The sequence below is a fragment of the Xenopus tropicalis genome, chromosome 3, assembly GCF_000004195.4.
Source record: "Xenopus tropicalis strain Nigerian chromosome 3, UCB_Xtro_10.0, whole genome shotgun sequence".
NCBI classification, from domain to species: domain Eukaryota; kingdom Metazoa; phylum Chordata; class Amphibia; order Anura; family Pipidae; genus Xenopus; species Xenopus tropicalis.
In genome coordinates this window covers 23,575,438-23,598,565 of record NC_030679.2, presented here as the reverse complement: position 1 = coordinate 23,598,565, position 23,128 = coordinate 23,575,438, and the positions used below count along the sequence as shown (strand labels likewise).

Here is a 23,128-nt window from a genome sequence, read left to right as displayed (position 1 = left end):
AACCTATTGTTTTTAGTGCTCATTGTACTTTCAATAGAACCCAAGTTGCATAACAGCAAAACAAGGTTTCTCCTTGGGTGCTATTCTCATGTCTACCACTAGGCATGTGAGCACATTTAGGGGCCCATTCATTAAACCACGATTACGTTTTTTTGAGAAAATTTGTATTTTTTCTAACTTATAGAACTTTTCGTAATGTACATGATAATTTTGTTAAAATTCCACAACTTTTTTGTGGTTTTCGTTTACTTCCGCGAAAAAGTCATATTTTTCGCAAAGACTACGACCATTCCGGAATTCATTCAAGCTTTGGTATTGTGACTATTTTTTGCCCAGGTTGGGTCTGTAGAGTGCCATTGAGTCCTATGGAAGGCTTACAAAATCATACAAAATCATATTTCAAAGCCAGAAAGGTTTTTGCGCCATTTACGAAAGTTTGGATCTGAAAATTTTGTGACTTTCGGAACGCAACCACAATATTTTCGTAGGACCGATTAAAAGAATTTTCGTGACATTTTTGAACATCAGAAATTATTGTGGTTACTCCGAATTTTTTGCATATTGTGGTTTAATGAATTGGCCCCATAGTAATGCAAAGGATTTCTGACTTTGTTCTCATCTCTACAACCCTGAAATCTTCTCCAGCCCTCAGGATTACCTGCTTTTTGGAAGGGTAAGGTGGTTTGGGGTATCAGAAATTATTGCCTCTTATCGTATTTAATATATTTTGGGATAAAGTTCCCACTGCTTCTCAATGTATTTGTGGTGCCACTACCTTATGTCTCTCACTTGATTGAATTTATTTTAGGTGTTACTACTTTTGTCCCTCATTGTATAATGTATTTAGGTTCACAACATTGAATGAGAGTGTGAATTTACTATTAAAGACATAATAATCATATTATTAATATGCTGCATAGAACTGTGACTCTATACAAATTTACACAAATAGGACCATCAATAGTGATGATCTAAATTTTTCGCCAGGGACAAATTCACAGAAATATTCTGCATTTTGCCATCAGCAAATTTTTTTTTGTGACTCTGCAGGAAAATTTCACTGCAAAAAAACACAGCTCCCATTGATTCCAATGTAGTTTTATATAAAAAAGCTGATTGCGCCAATGCTCCAATAAAGTGAATCGCCGGTGGATTTGCTCTGTTTTCCTGCAGGAGGTAAATGAAACGATGCATGTGCCTTCCCACTGGGGATTCACTTTATTTCGACCACCGAGATTTATCACCCCCCCCCCCCACCAGTTCACTGGCACCCGCAAGTGCCCATCCCCATGTTTGCAGTCCCTCTCAATGTTGGAATCTGATCGCAGAGGGGGCAGCTTGCAAGAGGAAATCCCACTTCCATCTCTCACAAGTAAATGCTCCCTGGAACACCTGCTCCTAAGTTACATTGCACAAGATGCACATTGGCAGTTTTTGATTTCTGAATTCATTCACTATAGACTTATAAGTTAAACATGGGGATTAAGTATCCAGTTCTTAAATTGGGCAATTGTTACTATTTTTCACCCTCAGAATGTACAGTTTAGTGGCAGAATTTGAACAACTAGTCTGAACACTGCGGTTTTATAAATACAGTATCTACTTCCTCCAAAAAAGTAGGATGACTTTCCATCAGTTTTTGGTGTGGAGTGGAGCTAAAGCTCAAAGATGCATGATGTTAAGGTTATTGGGTGCAAATAAGTTTATTGTATGACGCACAAAGACTGATAAGTTACTTATAAGCCTGAAGCAATGACTGTTACCCTTTGTGCTATATTCAGATAAAAATAGAATGTAATCTTCACACTAAGGTGTGCCTTTTGTCCCAGATGTTATTTTATTTATAACTGGAACTGTTGTTGTACCCTTTGATTTGTGTATATAGCAGCAACAAGGAAGTAGTTGCCTTATATTGGACAAAACAGAAAATGTGTATTGCACTTGTAAACGTGGCCTCAGTTCTCTCACAGTATATAACAATGTCTGTCAGGTTTATATAAAAAATATTTATTATTGGGCAGGCAATGAAAAGAGCAGTAGTGATGGTGGTGGTCCACATTAGTATATCAGGGGATGTTTAATGCAAAAGCTTCACTGACACTTGCCGGCCTATTTCCAGTGCACCAAATGCTCTGCCTTCCCTCTCTTTGGTGCCCTAGCTGTGTGACATGTCCACTCAAAGCACCTACTGTGAGGTGCAAGTGCAGTAGAAGTAACATAGCTATGATGGGTTAAAAAAGATCAAAGTCCATCAAATTAAACCCCTGCAAATGAACCACAGTGCATACACACACACATACACATATATATATATATAGACCTATATATACGCTTACAAATAAACTATATATAACTATATATAACAATTATCTATACTTACTATTAACTTGCTGTAGATTATAGTATCACAATAGCCTTGAATATTCTGCTTGTTCAAATCATCCAGGCCCCTCTTAAAGGCATTAACAGAATCTGCCATTACCACATCACTAGGAAGGGCATTCCCCAACCTCACTGCCCTCACTGTAAAGAACCCACCTCTGGTGCACTGATCTTTACTATGGGGGAAAGATCCCCACTATCTTTCTATTCCCTCTAATACCCCCTCACAAGCTTATTTTCCAGAGAAAACAACCCCAACCTCGACAGTCTTCATTCTTTAAACCCTCAATCACTCTGACCAGCTTAGTTGCACATCTCTGAACACTCTTCAGTTCATTAATATCCTTCTTAAGGACTGAAGTAGTGATGAGCGCAACATTACGCGAGGTAGAGATCCCCATTCTCCATTGCCAAAGTTTTTAGTGACACTGGAGCAATAATTTGCTGTGACAAAAGTTCACCGAGTAAGGAAAAGGTCCTCGTCAAAAAAGTTGCGGTTGTATCAAAAATGTGCAATGGGACAGATTCACTCATCACTAGACTGGAGCCTAAACTGCAGCACATACTCAAGGTGAGGCCTTTCCAGGGACCTATAGTCTATACCTATAGGATGGATAATTGCTGTTTAGGTTCCTACGTTTCAGAACATATTGTACTCAGCAGAGCATGAAAATACAGTCAGTTGGAGAAAAATCTTAAATGAGTACCTACTTTTTGCTCCTATGAAAATGAGAAATGCTTCAGGTCCTATAATGGAGATAAAGCTGAGGTTATGCAGAAAGAGATAGTCAGCTATGGTTAATGTTTCTGAAACCGATTAATTTCCTTGTTGATGTTTTCCCCCCTTGCTATTATGAAACCTGACGTAAGGAATGATTATTTTTACCCATGACATCGAGCCTGCAGCAGCCGCTGTTTATTGTAACTACTTCCAGAACTGGAGCCCCTTGGGAAGTCTCAGTTAAAGGCTTAATCTCCTGGAACCACCTGAGCCTCTGCTTGCAAACTGTTCTGACAATGAAATACTAAAATAAGTGTGTAGGTTTTATTTCAATTGTGATTCTCTTATTCAGCTGTAGGAGGTCAATGATTATAGCAGGATCTGTTTTAGAGTGGGGTGCAAAGGCAATTGCATTGAGTCACTGAACAGTCAAGAGCCACCAGAAGAATGTACTTGATGCTCTTCCTCAGTGGAATAGGAGGGTCTAATATAATGTACTGATTTTATTATTCATCTGAATGTATAAATTCAATCTCTGCCCCTTACATACTGTACAACAGAACTTTTATTGGCACATAATTACTATCTTACTATTAGCACATTATTTATCTCAACCACATATGAGGCTGTGAGATAAAACAATGTTCCACAAAGTCATGCATAAGTTTTTATATTCACTCCACAGTTATGACCAAAAAAGATATATATGTATTAAAGTACACATAGGTTTTCTCTGGTTATGAAGGAACGAACTGTAAAAGTAACATTTCCGGCACAAGTTTAAGTCTAACCAAGGGGCGACTGGAAAAGCAAGATGGCCGCATGGTCCCTAACATATTGGCATTTCGCAGTGAATTCGGGTTTACAGTTGACTGCCTATTTTGCCTATTCAGGTTGAGTTGGCAGCTTATTGCCCCATATATAGTATAAACAAGATGGTCTGCACAACCTGTATCCAGCTGGCTATTGGCTATATCTCCTTTCTCATTGCCAAGGATTACAAGAGAGTGTCAATGAAGTCCCCTGTTATGATGCAAAAGAGACTTTTTTTTCTATGTTTTTTGGCCTAGTAGATTACAGATATGGGATCTGTATGGAAACCTGTTATCCAGAAAGCTCCGAATTACAGGAAGGCAGTACTTTTTTGCAACTCTGTGTGCTTCTAGAATCCTTTCAGTTAACTTGGGACTAATGTCTGACATAAACATCTTGTGCTATTTAAATAATATTTCTAATAGATGTGATAGGTCATCAGGGGCCCATCTTCATTATCACAATTGATAACTAAAATATGTTGTAAAGCCTAAGCCTTCATTGAGAATAATGAAGGCCAATTATTGATCATTTATGGTCATTTTATGGCATTTATAGCTATATAACTATATTATTGTCGATAATTTATTTTTGTAGTTTGCATATAAATATAGGTGTGCAGATTGATATTTCTACATTTGTTTGGAGTAGCAAAATGGGCCTTCTCCTGAGACTTAGCACCCCACTAAATTTGTACTTGGTTGTGTGCTCTCCATCTCCAGTTTTGGCATTAAGCCTAAGCCTGACACATATTTGTTAAGGTGCTATATAAATTTATATAAAGAACAAAGTTGCGAACATTTCTCAATCCAAGTATTGGAGCCCCAGTATAATGAGATACTTTGAGATACTGAAATGTATTCATAATAGGAGGATAGTGGATAGGAGAGAATGATGGAAAACATGTCCATGTCCCATAAAAACTACTACTAAATATAACCAAACTCTAACCAATGCTCCAATTACACTCCTTATTCCTTAGCCATTTCTAAGAGTTACTTCAAAATAACTGCTAAACAATCATGTCTGAAGGATGGACACACATTCTTACTATTAATGGCAATTTAACCTTCCTATATGTGCAAAGTTAGGTCTAAAAGTTCAGCTGCTTGTTTTAGGTTTCTGTAATTTTTTTGACAAAATGCAGCGAGGAGGTCAGATGTGGCAGAATTGTGTCTTAGTTTGGCTGGTGGGTAGGAATGGGGTGAAATAAGCAATGTGTAGATAGTTTGGAAAGAAAATAAAGAATAATGGGAATAGCATTTGGCCAGTCTGGACGGGGTTTGGAAGACCCAGAGAGGTGATGGTTTTCCCAGGCACACAACCCTTAGGCCAGAAAGTACAGACTCATTCTTGTATCAGTTGGTTTTAGGTGGAGTTGGGCTGCCAAGCCCAGAGTTTGATAAGATATGTATATGTTAGGCTTGGCAGCAATGGTCATCCCTGCGCCAAATCTGGCGCTTCAGGTCTTTTACTAGAATCAGTTTATTGTGGGACATACGCAGTAGAGTACATTTACAGCTTTTTTAACTCTGTTTATAATTTAGGTTGTAATGCTCCATGCATTTCCATGCTACTAGATACAAATGTAATTAAAGCCACAAAAACTTTATAAATTACCTGCCGCGCGATATACTATCTATAAAAAAAAAAGTCTATATTTTAAAACAGTAGTTGGGGGCCACATGAGGTCCCCAAACCTTAGTTTTGGATGCTTACTGTACAGTAATCAGCATGACGCTGACTGCAATGATTTCCTATTAGTCATTCCCCATGTGGATCCTATATTTATCCAGTTCCATCCTTAGAACCAACTTTCCTTTAATGTGTCTTGCAGAGCAAAATATGAATACAACCCTGGAGCAAATATTCCTAAAAAAATCTCTCCTCATACGTTTGGGGAGGTTTGTTAACTATTTTCTCCTTTATAGACAAAATGTCATTATTATATAACTAAACAATAAATATTGCTGCTGACTGTCCAGCATCCTCAGAGAGGTGAAAATATTTGAGGGGTATACCATGAACCAGTTTGGTAGAAAGCAGAATTAGGTAAAAAATGTTGCCATTGGGTGATTCTGTTACTGGTGCATGTGCCCTTTGCAATCATCCTTATATTTTTGCTGTGAGCTCAAATAGCTTTATTCTGCCAAATCTTTTACAGGAAGCCTATTTACCAAATCTTTTTTTTTTTTTTCAGAAAAAGGGGGAATTGTTGTCTGAAAGTCCTGTGCCTTATTCTACTCTCCGCAGGTAAGTTACATTACACAGGGTCATACAGATACTTTCATTCGTATTGAGCAATGGTGACTTAGAAAGAAAATACCTGTGCCGACAGCAACGTTATTTTGGGGTCCAAAATCACCCAGCACCCTTCTTCTAGATCCCTTGCAACACCTGGGTCACCCCCAGTCACTGGCTCTGCTTCCCCTGTAATTATGCACCTAAATGGTTTGACCCAAAACTCGTGGTGCAGGTGCAGTGTTTGCAGCATTTTATACATTGCTATGATGGCGGTTTTGGGATGGTAACAGATTGTATACACATTTATTTAAAATATACAATGTTTTAGAGTTCTTTGTAAATGTATTTGCCTCTCCCCCAAAGAGAGAGCTCAACCCCAAATTCTGGAAAAAAATATAATTCTAAGCAATTTGCAATATAGATTTATTCAAAATGTACAATGGTTATTTGTAAGTATATTTGCATTTGACATCTGTTTGTATCTCATTCTGCACTGTTGGTTCTGATTAAATGTAGCAGAATCCAGCTTTCTTCTGGGCCCCTTCTGCTACTTTTGTTTTGGTTCTTTACAGACTTCGGCATTTCCAGGCTACATCTGCTCCATTTTAAATACAGTAGCTTGTGGCCGCTGTGCCTTGTCCTTCAGCTAAAACACCAGTAACAGGTCTGTGCTCTATAATCCGAAGTAGGGATATTGCATAGCTGTATTAATGCCCTGGTGTGTCCAGGACTAAAAGTCTTATTTATACAGCTCTGCAATTCTCATTACGACACCTGAACAAATTTCTGCCGTATTTATCTTAATATAGACAATTTGCATTTGCTCTTATTTTCTAGTTTTGTGGTTTTGAAGTGGCGGGCCCCTACCACTAAAATATTGTTTCCCCGACTAAAGGCGCAGGATAAGAGAAGGTGGTGGAAACAGTAGTTTTTTCTGGAGAATATCCCCTCTATCATGTGCTGTGCCCAGAGTCCGGCTAGGGTGTCCAGCGGGTCTGCTCCAGGTCCAGAAGGCCATGCTGGCACATAATGAGCGAGAGTCCCGGCTCACACAAAATATGAGTGAGTGTCTCCTATGTGCGTATTGAGAGAGTCAGGACACTTGCTTAATGGAATGGGTTCCTTGTGACCAAACAAGGGTGGGGGTTCAGTCCAGCAACATTATTTTGGTGACAGAGGCTTTTTATCTTTTATTTAACAGTTTTCCAGATGTTTAGGTGACTACTATCTGGTTATTAACTTGATTAACCCTAGCAAACAGGGATTTATCTGCATGCCAGAGTGAAATGGGGTACCCTGGACAAATACCTCCTTAGCCAATTCATTGAGGTGTCCCTGGAATATAACCTTGTAATTATGCCAGGGGGTCCCCAACCTTTCTTACTCGTAAGATGTAAAAAGACTTGGAGAGCAACACAAGCATCATAAAAGCTCTTGGAGGTGCCAAATAAGGGCTAAGATTGGCTATTAGGCAGCCTCTATGCACACTATCAGCTTACAGGGGGATTTATTTGGTAGGAAATCTTGTTTTTATTCAACCAAAACTTGCCTCCAAGTCAGGAATTCAAAAATAACTACCTGGTTTGGGGGCACTAAGAGCATCATTCAATGGTTTGGTGAGCAACATGTTGCCCCCGAGCCACTGGTTGGGGATCCCTGTATTATACACAGCACATTAAAGTTCTAATTTCTAATTTTTCATTAAAGCTTTATGATATAAAATAATGATGTGTCGACCAGTCTGTGTTTAATCCAGAGAGCCGGATAATTATAGAAAGAAAAGAAAAAACAGATCTATATATTTACTTTATATCAAATAGCGGCATCACATAGAGGTTAAAAAACAAGGGCCAAAGTGTAGAAAGGGAATAGCCAACGTAGAATTTTAATGATGATGTTCAAAGACACTGGGAAGAGTCAGTTAAAAGCAGATGTACTTTGTTATCTATAGAAGGCCTCCTTAAGAACATTTTGTTTCTGTAGACATATTAAATTCCCAGGTCTCCGATGCACGGCAATAACATTGCAGCTGCCTGAAAGCGAGCCAATAGAGCCTAGGTCTCATTTTGTAATCCACCAAGAGAATTGAGTTGGGGAGATGCAGGCAGGTAATAATCAGTTGTTCTTAGATAATTAGTTTTAAGGCTTGTCTTAAGAGGCAACTCTGTGATTAGAGAGAGAGCCATCTGCATAATACTTATATTTCTCTTCATGTCAGGAATACTAGTTGGTAGAGAAGGCTATCATTAGAATTTAGGTGATTTAAAATGGATCTATTAAAAACAGGAGTTTAATATGCATAGGCAGCATGCCCTTAATGCCAGTTAGAATGCTCAGTTAGTACTGTGGGTTAGATAGAGGTATAAACGAATCTGTGATGCAAAAAATAATATTGTGAGTATTAATTAATATTGTTGTGTTAAGTAGATCCATAGGAAAAGTATTCCCTGTTTGAATGGAAAGCCGAAGGAATCCTGGAAAGGAACCCCTGTTTAATGCCTAAAATATTTATTGCCATGGAATAACCTATAGGCTAACACTCAGTGGGTTTTAAGCTCTGCCAGGGAAGTATGCTGATCAGATCCCAGTTACAGACCAGTTTTGTCCTTTTTGGGGATCATCAGTAGTGATGAGTGAATTTTTTTGGCAGGCATGGATTCGCAGTGAATTTCCGCATTTTGCCATTGGCGAATTGTTTCTCGAAACTTCTGTGAAAATTCGTCGTGCAGAATTTTTTTTCTTGCTCGTCAAATTGGGCGCAGTCACGTAAAAAAAACACAGCGACAAAGAAATAGATGCGGACAACAAAAAAATCACAGGACAAATGCGTTTTGTGTATTTTTTGCCGTTTCGCAAATTTTATGGTTAAGCAACATGGGACAGATTCGCTCATCACTACTCATCAGTACAGTGCAGGATTTTCTGATTTAGTATATAAAAAGCCAGGTTGGGGATGTGATAGCAGCTGTGGAGCCCATTGGGTTATCTATTGACTCACACCCATGGATGCAGTGACTGTATTCTGATGAATCAGCTAAATGTTATGGTATTATATGTATACCTAAATTTTATATACAAGATGACTGCTGATTTAATGGAATGGAATTATTCTATGTTAAGTTAATGATATATGCAGAGGCTGTGACTGCAGTACACTCCAATAATTATGATGTTTTGTGATAGCCCAATGGTGTGTCATGCCATGCTTTCCCATCTGACAGGTTGCCAACTTTTCCACTCCAACACTACAGGAGAAAGGATAGGTTGGCAGTTTATACCACCCACAACATTTGACAGCGTTAGGCCTTCCCCATTCTGGCCTGGGACAATCCTGCACTGAATACTGGGCACTTGGTATTGGGCCATCTGTTCCTCTCTGTACATTCAGCACTTCCTTTGCTAAAGAGCCTGGGCGCAGCAGGGAGCCACTAGTGATGTGCAGGTCAGGAAGAACTCAACCAGCACCCAACCAATTGTAGGACCCGCATCCAACCCATACCCGCATCTTTCTGCTCTGTATGCTACTTGCATATGCTACTCTGTGTGCGTCTTAGGTTTCAAGACAGGGAAAATTTGGTTTCAGAGGAAGAGTGTAGTTGCCCAATCTGACGCGCACCCAACCTAAACCCAAATTTCAACCCTAACCTGCCTCACCTAAGGGTTCTGCCTCACCCCAGGGGTCCTGCTGGGTTGCAGGTCGACCTACACATCACTAGTAGCCATGCTCGGAACTGGTAATTATACCAAATCTAACACAGCTTTCTAGGATTCATGAGACCTTACCCAACAGCCCAGGGCTGCACACAGGGATATCAAAAATCCCACCGTTTACTAAACAGGCAGAGCGACGCTTTTAAAATGGCCCAGATAAGCGTTCCTATTCCAGACCGGGCTCAGAGAAATAAAATGCAATCATAACTTTTTAAGGCAAATGTGGCACAGGAGAAAATCTTGTTTTCAACTTGAATAACCCTATTTTCTGCTTCGGCTCCACGGAGCTTTCCACAAGGTTGAGATTTACAAGTTTTGTGAGGATAATTTGAGGCTACGTTACAGCATAATAAAATGTTCTTACCTTATGTGCTTACTGGAGACAATCACTATGTTACTGGCTAAATGAGAATGACTTGCTATGTCTGATTTTATCCCCTAATTCGGCGCTTTATAAGTTGGATTTACAGCTTTACTACACAACGGCTAAATGAGACCTCGCCACTTTACAATCCCTATAAATGTGAATTTAATTCAATCATCTCATGCATAGTGTTAAAGGGCAAACATGCTGTGACATAAACCTTCTCCTCCTCTTCAACCTTGTGGCAACCTTACTCAGTTTGCCTATGTTGTTTCAGCATTACCCATTATTGTGTATATCATAAGTATTAATTGTGTTGATATAAAATGTACCTGTAATACAGTATCCTGTCCGATATACTGAAATAAAGTTTACAGTATATACATTATTAAATAAACATGTATGGGATCCATTATCCAGACACCCGTTATCCAGAAAGTTCTGAATTATGGGAAGGCCATTTCCCATAGACTCCATTCCGATAAAATAATTTGAATGGTTTCCTTTTTTCTCTGTAATAATAAAACAGTACCTGTACTTGATCCCAACTAAGATATAATTACCCCTTATTGGGGGCAGAACAGCCCTATTGGGTTTATTTAATGGTTAAATGATTCCCTTTTCTCTGTAATAATAAAACAGTACCTGTACTTGATCCCAACTAAGATATAATTACCCCTTATGGGGGGGCAGAACAATCCTATTGGGTTTAATGAATGTTTATATGATTTTTTTAGTACACTTAAGGTACAGAGATCCAAATTATGGAAAGATCCTTTATCCAGAAAAGCCCAAGCCTCAAGCATTCTGGATAACAGGTCCCATACCTGTACATTGAATAAATGTTATATTTTTATTAACTGAATGGCAATTAAAACCTCTAAATGCACCTCCTACACCCCAATCCCAATCATCCCAAAGACCCAATGCAGAGCTGTACAATGGGGGTGGGCGACGGCCATGTTTGGCCATTCTAACAGAATCTCCTCTTTTCTTTTAGTTGGTCTTTATATGGTTTTTTTTTTTATAGTTTTGAATTGTCTCTTTCTAACTTGTAATTTAAAAAGCTAACTGGATTTTGCAAGGCCACTCACCCTGGCAGCCAAAAAAAAGATTGTTCTATTGCTTTATTGTTAGTTTTTATTGCTTATCTTTCTATTTACTTCCCTTGTATGCATCTTCCAGTCTCTTATTAAAACCCCTGCCTGGTTTATAGGGTAAATTGGAATGTAGCAACTAGCTATTGAAGAGCTGCTGAACAAAAAAGGGTTTAAAAAAACCTCAAAAATTTTGAAAAAACTGTCTACATTATACAAAAAGTTTATGTAAAGGTGAACTTTAAAGGAGAAGTAATCAAAGGTAGCGTGATCGGTATCCTATTTCATTAACCATATGGGGAGAGGGGATCTCTATGTTCTATTTTATGTTCCTTTGAATATCATTTTGTCTGTTTGGGTACAAAAGCCTGCCCATGTGCTAAGGTTCTCCATGTTTATCTAGTTTAGCACTGGATGGACATATAATAAAACATCTCACTTTAATCTAGCGCTTGCCTAGATTAAAGACATTGGCAAACCCCTCTTAGTGAATATGTCTCTCCTTGTCCCTTAATTGTACTGCCTTATTCATTAGATTGTGCGCTAAACAATGTACCCCGGGATGGCTATCCATTAGACAGCTAGAAAATTGTATCATATGGGCAATGAGAAGAATTACACAGTCTATACACGGTGGCTATCCATGCATATGAACTAATAATATTGTTTTGTTTGTTGACCATGCTGGTTACTACTTTTAATTCTTTAAGTCAGAATATTGAATGTCATTTCTCAGGAATGGCTTAAACAAGTGGGCCTGAAAGCTAGTAAGGGGGGTGTCTCTCTTCCATGTCTGTCTATACTTTACTTCTCCACAATGTTCATACTGGACAGACTTACAGTACAAGACAACACAATAAGTTCTATTAAAACTATTCCCACTGTGGTGCTATGCTTGTCAAAAATACCTGGCAGTATAGTAAGAATTTTACAAACTGTGTAACCCAGTTTGGACATACATGATTACCTTATGGCTTATGTTACACAAGGAAATTAGTATCTGCTTCTTATAATTTGCACAACTTTTGTTCCTTTGCTTTCTATAGGGCAAGTGCTCTGTGTTGCTATATTAACCTAGTAACATAGTAAGTTGGGTTGAAAAAAGACATACGTCCATCACGTTCAACCATAATGCCTATATCTAACCTGCCTAACTACTAGTTGATCCAGAGGAAGGATAAACCCCTTCTGAGGCCTCTCTAATTTGCCGCAGGGGGAAAAAATTCCTTCCTGACTCCAAGATGGCAATCGGACCAGTCCCTGGATCAACTTGTACTAAGAGCTATCTCCCATACCCCTGTATTCCCTCACTTGTACTGAGAGCTATCTCCCCTACCCCTGTATTCCCTCACTTGTACTGAGAGCTATCTCCCCTACCCCTGTATTCCCTCACTTGTACTGAGAGCTATCTCCCTCCCCTATCCCCTCTGGTATTCCCTCCCTTCCTCACTTGTACTGAGAGCTATCTCCCCTACCCCTGTATTCCCTCACTTGTACTGAGAGCTATCTCCCCTACCCCTGTATTCCCTCACTTGTACTGAGAGCTATCTCCCATACCCCTGTATTCCCTCACTTGTACTGAGAGCTATCTCCCATAACCCTGTATTCCCTCACTTGTACTAAGAGCTATCTCCCCTACCCCTGTATTCCCTCACTTGTACTGAGAGCTATCTCCCCTACCCCTGTATTCCCTCACTTGTACTGAGAGCTATCTCCCATAACCCTGTATTCCCTCACTTGTACTGAGAGCTATCTCCCATACCCCTGTATTCCCTCACATGCTAAGAATCCATCCAGCCCCTTCTTAAAGCTATATAATGTATCAGTCAGCACGACTGATTCGGAGGGAATTCCACAACTTCACAGCTCTCACAGTAAAAAATCCTTTCCGAATATTTAAACGGAACCTCCCTTCTTCTAAACGGAGTGGGTGCCCTCGTGTCCGTTGGAAGGACCTACTGGTAAATAAAACATAGAGAGGTTATTATATGATCCCCTTATATATTTATACATAGTTATCATGTCACCTCTCAAACAACACACATTTCTAGCATGCTACAAGTAGCGACTATCAGGTGCATAGTTACTGTTTACTGGGTCCCACAACAAAATCACTTTTTGGTCTTACCCATCAAATCTTGAGAAATATTATCTGTCATACACATATATTGGAGGTGAGCTGGTTCTATCATTCTAGCTCTTCAAGCTGCTTCTATCATTCTAGCTTATCAAACTACTTATACAGTATCTCTGAGTAACGTGCAGCCTAGAAATGTTTGGATCAAAACCCTACATAGAAAGAATAAAAGTTGAAATTACCCAAGTGGTTGCCAACTCCCCTCCAGTTTTCATTTAAAATAAAACACGACTTTAAATGGGGCACTAGGCCTTTGCTATCTTACGTTAGAAAAAATCCTGGGTGCTTCAAAACTTCTTTAACCTTTATTTATAAATTCATTGGGGCATATTTATCAGTGTGAGTTTAGAGCTTAATACATAAAAACCTACCACGTTCTATTCATTCCTATGGGATTTTAAGAAGCGTATTTACCAATGTGTGAAAGTTAAAATTCACCAATTGATAAATACACTTCTTATAATCACATGATGAATAGATTTTGATAAATCTGCCCCTTGATATTTTAATGAAGAAGTGTGTACTACTTTTAAAACTGAACTGCCGGTTGGTGAGTCAAATGTAACTTGGTTGGTTAAAGCCTAGGAGAAGGCATAAACTGTGCCACAAAAACTGAATATTATGAGAAATTCTCACGTTAAAACATAACGGAAACTAATACCCATGTGCCAAATGTGCATTTTACATATTACAGTTTGATCAGCCTAATCATTTGGGATTTAAATTAAATCCTCTTGTTTCCTCAATTAATATTTGATGAGAAATCCCCAGGAAGATTTGTTGGCTTCAGTTGCATAATGTATGGATAAGACGCTATTTTCTTTGATTAAGACAATTCTAAAGAGAAAAGCATACAGAATAAAGCTTTATACCATTAATCAATCATCAGAGCAAATTGTTTTTTTTTTTTTTTTGTATTCCATATCTGAGGGGGATTTTCCTACAGAGAGCCAGGCACTTTCTATACTCGGAGAACCAAGGCTGCTGGCTAGTTTATCTTCATCTGTCCGCTGGCTCCCCATGGCCTCGCTTTGCACTGTTGATTCTGCACCGAACACATCTGGGGAGCACTGCCACACTTCTAAATGTCTGCAAAAAGTCAAAGCAATTAGTAAGAAATAGGAAATATGTTGACAACAATCGGCAGCTCAGGGGAGTTTTATGTTGTTTTTATCTCTCTCTTGATTGAGTTTACTGTAAAACCTTTAATCCTGTTGGAGCTATAAATTATGAGATGGAGTACACCTCTTGGGAGCCTTGTCAAAAGATCCCAGTTATTATAGAAAAATATAAATTCCCACTTTTGCGGATCAAAAGTATAAATAGTATCTTCTTCCTTTCTGACTTAGTCCCTGCATTGCTTAGATAATATCCGCCCAGGGAGTTTCAGGCTGTGCCGAAGGAAACCAAGATTTATTTACCCTGGTGTGTGCGCCCCACTCAGATTTATAATGTTAGCAAGCATGCTGAATGTGCTATCAAATGCTTTACTCTTTACAACTTAATAGCTTCTGTGATTAATGGGGCAGTGAGTGTTTTTTTTTTACCTGCAAATAAAGTTCAGGATTGTAATAGATTTTTTTTCAGGCTTGTACGAAAGGCATTAAAAATATATTTTCAGCTTTTGCAGTTATTGCATTTGGCAGTAGTGCAAAATCTAGGAATTTTGAGGGCAATTTTATAATATGATATTTTAGACAACCAGCTGTCCCCTCTGTTGCTCAAAATGCCAAATGTCTGTTAATGCATCCCCTATGACAGGGGTCCCCAACCGCCGGGCCGCGGACCAGTTCCGGGCCGTGGAAGGCATCGGTGTTCTCAGCGCACAAAAACCATGCGACGCACACCTAAACGAGTTAATGAATGCACACGTAAAGGAGCAATCAAGCCCGTCGCATGTATAACGTGCCTGCAGTTCGCACCGCGCACCCCCCCCCCCCCCCACCAGTGCTTTGCATGCACCGGTCCGTGGAAATTTTTTTTTGCCCTTACCGGCCCATGGTGCTAAAAAGGTTGCCCTATGATACCTGCTAACATAATGGCTCCCATGCAATAACAGCTGGGTTTCATTTGTCCTAAGCAGAGCATTTAATAATATAGGTATTGGGACCTGTTATCCAGAATGCTTAGGACCTGGGGTATTCCAGATAAGGAGGTCTTTCTTTAATTTGGATCTCCATACCTTAAGCCTGCTAAAAATCATTTTTAAGGTTAATTAAACCCAATAGGAATGTTTTGCCTCCAATAAGAATTAATTATATCTTAGTTGAGATCAAGTACAAGGTACTGTTTTATTATTACAGAGAAAAGGGAATCATTTAACCATTAAATAAACCCAATAGGGCTGTTCTGCCCCCAATAAGGGGTAATTATATCTTAGTTGGGATCAAGTACAGGTACTGTTTTATTATTACAGATAAAAGGGAATCATTTAACCATTAAATAAACCCAATAGGGCTGTTCTGCCCCCAATAAGGGGTAATTATATCTTAGTTGGGATCAAGTACAGGTACTGTTTTATTATTACAGAGAAAAGGGAATCATTTAACCATTAAATAAACCCAATAGGGCTGTTCTGCCCCCAATAAGGGGTTATTATATCTTAGTTGGGATCAAGTACAGGTACTGTTTTATTATTACAGAGAAAAGGGAATCATTTAACCATTAAATAAACCCAATAGGGCTGTTCTGCCCCCAATAAGGGGTAATTATATCTTAGTTGGGATCAAGTACAGGTACTGTTTTATTATTACAGAGAAGAAAGTAAATCATTTAAAAAAATGGAATTACTTGTTTATAATGGAGTCTATGGGAGATAGCTCTCCCCTAATATGGAACTTGGTCATACAAAAATGAAACATAGTTACATAGGGTTGAAAAAAGACCAGTGTCCATCAAGTTCAACCCATCCAAGTAAACCCAGCACACCTAACCCACACCTTCCTATCTATACACTCACATACATAAACTATAAATACAACCACTAGTACTAACTGTAGATATTAGTATCACAATAGCCTTGGATATTCTGATTGTTCAAGAACTCATCCAGGCCCCTCTTAAAGGCATTAACAGAATCTGCCATTACCACATCTCTAGGAAGGGCATTCCACAACCTCACTGCCCTTACCGTGAAAAACCACCTACGCTGCTTCAAATGGAAGCTCCGTTCCTCTAATCTAAAGGGGGGGCCTCTGGTGCGCTGATTGTTTTTATGGGAAAAAAGAACATCCCCCATCTGCCTATAATCCCCTCTAATGTACTTGTACAGAGTAATCATGTCCCCTCGCAAGCGCCTCTTTTCCAGAGAAAACAACCCCAACCTCGACAGTCTAACCTCATAGTTTAACCCTTCCATCCCCTTTACCAGTTTAGTTGCACGTCTCTGCACTCTCTCCAGCTCATTAATATCCCTCTTTAGGACTGGAGCCCAAAACTGCACCGCATACTCAAGGTGAGGCCTTACCAGGGACCTATAAAGGGGCAAAATTATGTTCTCATCCCTTGAGTCAATGCCCTTTTTTATACAAGACAGCACTTTATTTGCTGTAGTAGCCACAGAATGACACTGCCTGGCATTAGACAACTTGTGATCTACAAAAACCCCTAGATCCTTCTCCATTAAGGATACCCCCAACAAACTACCATTCAGTAGATAGTTTGCGTTTATATTATTTCTACCAAAATGCATAACTTTGCACTTATCAACATTGAACCTCATTTTCCAGTTTGCTGCCCAGTTTTCCAATTTTGTCAAATCGCTCTGCAAAGCGGCAGCATCCTGCATGGAACTTATAGTTTTGCACAATTTTGTGTCATCAGCAAAAATAGAAACAGTACTCTCTATGCCCACCTCCAGGTCATTAATAAACAAGTTAAAAAGCAAAGGACCAAGGACTGACCCCTGCGGTACTCCACTAACCACACTGGTCCAATTAGAAAATGTTCCATTTACAACCACTCTTTGTACTCTATCCTTCAGCCAGTTCTCTGTCCAATTACAAATATTATGTTCTAGGCCAATATTCCTCAATTTGATCATTAGCCTTCTGTGAGGTACTGTATCAAACGCTTTAGCAAAGTCCAAGTAGATGACATCAACTGCCATTCCAGCATCAAGGTTCCTGCTCACCTCCTCATAAAAGGTGACTAAATTAGTCTGGCAAGATCTGTTACGCATAAAACCATGCTGGCACAAACTAATAGTATTGTGAACTGCAATGTATTCAAGTACCCTATCCCTTATTGCCCCTTCCAAAAGCTTTTCCTGCTACTGATGTCAGACTAACAGGCCTATAGTTTTCAGGCTGAGAACGGGATCCCTTTTTAAATAACGGCACCACATTAGCAATCCGCCAGTCTCTCGGCACCATGCCAGACCTCAACGAATCCTGAAATATTAAGTGAAGAGGTTTGGCAATCACAGCACTCAGCTCATTCAATACCCTGGGATGAATCCCATCCAGCCCTGGACCTTTGTTTACCTTTACATGTTCAAGTCTCTTTTGAATTTCCTCCCGAGTGACCCATGCGTCAGTAGCTAAATTACTAGAACTGGGCATATTAGAAGGGAAGCCTTCATTATCTGGCTCCCCAGTCATTACAGGAATTATATAGAAACATTAACAGTTTAGGCTGAAAAAAGACACATTCATCGTGCCTAACTACTAATTTATCCAGAGTAATATCCATACTGGGATACAAGGCTTCACATAAAATAATGGTTAGAGTGTTTGTGTAGCTAATGAAAGGGTAGTCCTTAATAACTGAGTTTCTTAGATTATATTGAATTTATATGAAGTAGGGTATGAGAAGTAGAGGATGCCACCATATTGCTCATTACCTTTTATTTACCCACTTTTTAGTGATCCTCATCCCTTTCTGGTTTGTAATTAGGAACAGTTAGCAGAAATTTAGCACAAGAAAGGAACCTTTATTTTTTTCCATTTCAAAATGGGAATGTAGAGCACCATATTTAAATATAGAATATGTCACTTTTTATGACATTTTTGGACACAGTCCATGTTTTGGTTTGGAGGGAACTAAGTGAATTGTACCTCTGTCCATTTAAGTCTCTTGTGCCTAACTATTCGGCTATGTACAGTATATTTCTGATGGTCACAGAAATAGGAAAAAAACTATAATGGTGAAGTGTTCCTCCCACTATTCTTTTCATACTGCTGATTGGCCTGCTGCCATCCTGCCTACTCCCCTGATGGGCGCTTCCCTTTGCAAACAGTTCACATAGTCAGTCTGACAATGAGTAATTATTGCAACAGCTGCTTACACCCTTGATTGATACCTAGTATACGTAAATGTACTATTTTAGTTACCTGTTGGCATTTAATGCCTATTGTCTCCAGTACTCAACGTAACAGGGATATGTTAGCGTTACATCACTTTCTTTTTAGCACAGCAGTTGGTAATGTAAAGCCTTAAGCAATTTACAGATGGAGCCGTTCCTTTCCCATGGTGTCGCGTTATATCTAGTGATGAGCAAATTTTTTCGCCAGGCATGGATTCACAGCGAATTTCCGCATTTGGCCATTTCGCGAAACTTTCATGAAAATTTGCCACTGAAAAATTTGTCATGCGTCAAAAAAGTCTTGGTTGTGGCAAATTTGGTGCAGTCACGTCAAAAAAGACAGTCAACAAATGCATTTCACAGATTTTTTTGCCACTTTGCAAATTTTATGGCAAAGTGAAACGGGACAGATTCGCTCATCACTAGTTATATCTCTTCCAAGCAACACAGAAAAAAATACCAAAAAATGCATCTGTATATATTACTCTTTATTGACTAGTGATGAGCGAACCTGCCCCGTTTTGCCATAAAATTCGTGAAACGGCAAGAAAATTCATGAAATGCATTTGTCACGCAATTTTTTTGTCGCCCACATCTTTTTTGATGCCCACGGCTATTTTTTGTCGCCCGCATCTATTTTTTGTCGCTGTGGCTATTAATATATAAATGTATAATATATATATAAATTTTTTGCGGCAAATTTTCACTGCTGTTTCGCAAAACAGTTCGCCAATGGAAAAATGTGGAGATTCGCTGCAAATCCATGCCTGGTGAAAAAATTTGCTCATCACTATTATTGACTCTTAGAAATTTCTGATATCATGAGGTGTACTGTATGTTGCATATTCACATGACTGATAATTTCTTTTGTTTTATTATATATCACTAAGGGAGAATTGTTTTGTTTTTACTCCCCTTAACCCAAGTTACTGTACCTCAGGCATTCTGATAAGCATCATTTCATTATACAAGATTACCTGTGGCTGTTAACAGTGTGTGGATCATGCAGTGTGGAGGTGTATGGGTGTGTTAATATGGGAGTGATGACCTATAGACAGAAATGGAATCCATCTTTGTGTTGTATCAGGCCCAACATTCTTCTTGTAGCGAGTTGGTTTCAGCTGAATATATTGCACTGGGGAGCAACAAGGTATAATTGTATTGTATTACACTTTATTAGATACAGCTGAACACTACCAATATAGTGATGTAGAAAATCAGGAGAAATGTAAATACAAAGAGGACGTGTTTACTTTCATTCTAGCTACAGTGTATATGAATGTGTCTATATTGGTGCGCCGGAAGAGCGGTACACCTGCAGAGGTCAAGAAATAGCTTATAAGAATACTGTGTGTATTTATTGTTCAACTGAGTTCTGAAATAGAAATTCTATTCTATACATTTTCCTTCCATAGTGCCAACAATACATAATCATTGCGCCTTTACAGATCTCATATTTTATACAAAACACATTTTCAAGTTAAAAGATAAACATGTGTGAACTTTATATTATGGTTACATAACTAACATATTATGGTATTCCTGTGTGAGTATTTGCAGGATATGATTTCCTTCACGTTCTCCTAAACTGTATGACTAATATCTAAGATCACCAGGATACTGGTAAGGCACACTCACATGCCTGCCATAATGCCTTCTTACCTGCTGCATTCCCATGCTTGCTGGTCATTAAATGACTAATATCCCTCTAAATTCACATGCACATTATTATAGTAAGAAAACACAATTTACTATGAAGGGATATTTAAATACAGTATATTGCTTTGTGACCAGATGAGTCTTTTAAATGTGTAGTGTACTGCATTGGGTGGGTATAGAGGTGCCCAACTCTATAGTAAGCCCACCAAGCTGCTAGTCATGTTTCCTACCAAACCCACACTGCAACTCTCCTTCAGGTTAGTGCTTGATTGTACTGGGGCCCAACATATTAAGCAGACCTCAGGTTGGGTGCAAGGGTAGCATGTTTGCAAAGAAGAATGAGAGAAGTGGAGTACACAAAGGAGAAAGGGAATGATGAAGCAGTAAAGAAGAAAGGGCAAAGAATAACATTGTACAGGGGAACTGGAGAGCTGTGTAGCCTTCCATACTCTGTGGGGTGTCCCATCTCAGGAGGAGAGCTTAGTACTATGGTTTGTGCTGAGTACAGAGCAATAATGACATCAGAAGCTCTTTAATGTATCTAATTGGACAGATTAAGCTTGAGAAGCAAAAGGTAATCTGTCACAAAAGAATAGCACAAAAAAATGCATAATACTTCAGATGGGCAGAGTAGATAACCTTAGAATATTCTGGGCTAAGTACCCAGGATTTGGAACTTTCTGAACATTATGCTACTGAAAGCTATCTGGATTGGGGCTAGAACTTCCTGCAATATGTCTAGTAAACTGCTTTGCTCTAAACAAGAACATTACAATAGAAAATATTTTCTGCCTGCATCTAGTTTTACAATGACCAAGGAAGACCAGGCAAGGTCATGATGGATCACATCCAGGAGGCTAGGTAGTATGAGTATTTCCTGCACCTGTATTATAATGCTATACGGCAGGCCATATCTAGTAAAAGCTACTCAATTCTATACGGCAGGCCATATCTAGTAAAAGCTACTCAATTCTATAGGGCAGGCCATATCTAGTAAGAGTTACCCAGTTCTATAGGGCAGGCCATATCTAGTAAAAGTTACCCAATTCTATAGGGCAGGCCATAGCTAGTAAAAGTTACCCAATTCTATAGGGCAGGCCATAGCTAGTAAAAGTTACCCAATTCTATAGGGCAGGCCATAGCTAGTAAAAGTTACCCAATTCTATAGGGCAGGCCATAGCTAGTAAAAGTTACCCAATTCTATAGGGCAGGCCATAGCTAGTAAAAGTTACCCAATTCTATAGGGCAGGCCATATCTAGTTACCCAATTCTATAAGGCAGGCCATAGCTAGTAAAAGTTACCCAATTCTATAGGGCAGGCCATAGCTAGTAAAAGTTACCCAATTCTATAGGGCAGGCCATATCTAGTTACCCAATTCTATAAGGCAGGCCATAGCTAGTAAAAGTTACCCAATTCTATAGGGCAGGCCATATCTAGTTACCCAATTCTATAGGGCAGGCCATAGCTAGTAAAAGTTACCCAATTCTATAGGGCAGGCCATAGCTAGTAAAAGTTACCCAATTCTATAGGGCAGGCCATATCTAGTTACCCAATTCTAAATAATAATAAAGCAGATCACACTCCTTGAACAACATCAGGATTGCCTAGTTACCTATGTAGAATGATAGAGAAGAATCTATAGGCCACAGATCTTTGGAAATGACACACACAGAAACCTTTCAATTACAACAGAAATGCTAAATAGAAATTTCCAATTATTATATCCATAAATCTCATAATAATTACCATTTGTAAAGTGTTAGTGCAGGAGGTTAATGCTGCTGGTCATTTAGAGCATAGTTTTCTTTGGAGGCTAGAAATTTCATAATATTTTTTTATGATGATGTTCCGGCATCATCTCCGAAGCAATCCCCTTCTCTTAAGTGGGAAATGTCATAAAAGTTATTAATGTGTGCAATGCAAACACTTTATTCATCAGGACAAGTAGAAGCTTTGCGTGTATTAGTGTTTATTTTGCTTAAGCTTTGCAAATCCTCATTCAACAACACATGCAACAAACTGCCAGTTGTATAGCTTGCGCCGGGGCTTTATGTATATAATAAAACTCTTAACTGGAAAATTCATTATATACAAAACTCCAAGCAAACCATATCAAGGGCTTAAAGAAAAAAAAGCATGGTCAACAATTAAAATTTGCAAAGCAATATCTGTCCAATAAATATATTACTTTGGGAAATATGGACTTTTATTCTTGGCTTTGTATATTTGTATTAAATGTAAGACATTTTTCCAAGCTTCTATTTTGTAAAAAAAAAAATAACTGTTGTGGAAGCAAAACTTTTGTTCAGTGTTATGCAATTCCATCTTTTAATTGCAGTATAATACACAAAGTATTGACTTGGTGCCAGCGACATACTCGCAAATATTAGACTTACACTTTCTCCTTTCTTTACTCACTTTTTTCATTCTCTCTCCTATTTACATGCCATCATCTATCCTAACTAATTTCTTCTTGTTCACATACAGAAATGAGGAATGGTCATGGTAACATTTTAAAAGGCCACAAGATTGGGTGGGCAGGAGAGCTGGCACTTTATGGTATCCTGGAAGTCCAACACTTCTGCTCCCCAGTTTAAATCTCCATCATGGCATCATATCAAGCAAAGGATAACTTAATATATCCCTGTTTATCTTCAAAACCCTTCACTCTTCTATATTTTACAACATCTCTGC

At 38.8% G+C, this 23,128-nt stretch overlaps 1 protein-coding gene across 3 annotated transcripts in view; it reads left to right on the top strand.

The window, feature by feature from the left end:
* Positions 1-23,128, top strand: part of atp10b (ATPase, class V, type 10B) — a 299,005-nt gene that overhangs the window by 163,687 nt on the left and 112,190 nt on the right. For 2 of the 3 annotated variants that reach the window (XM_018092832.2, XM_002940128.5), the window contains one exon: positions 6,117-6,169. The gene's annotated coding sequence lies outside the window, so the exon portion shown is untranslated. Of the gene's footprint in view, positions 1-6,116; positions 6,170-7,028; positions 7,223-23,128 lie in introns of those variants that run through there. The other variant, XM_018092834.2, reaches the window with a different exon arrangement.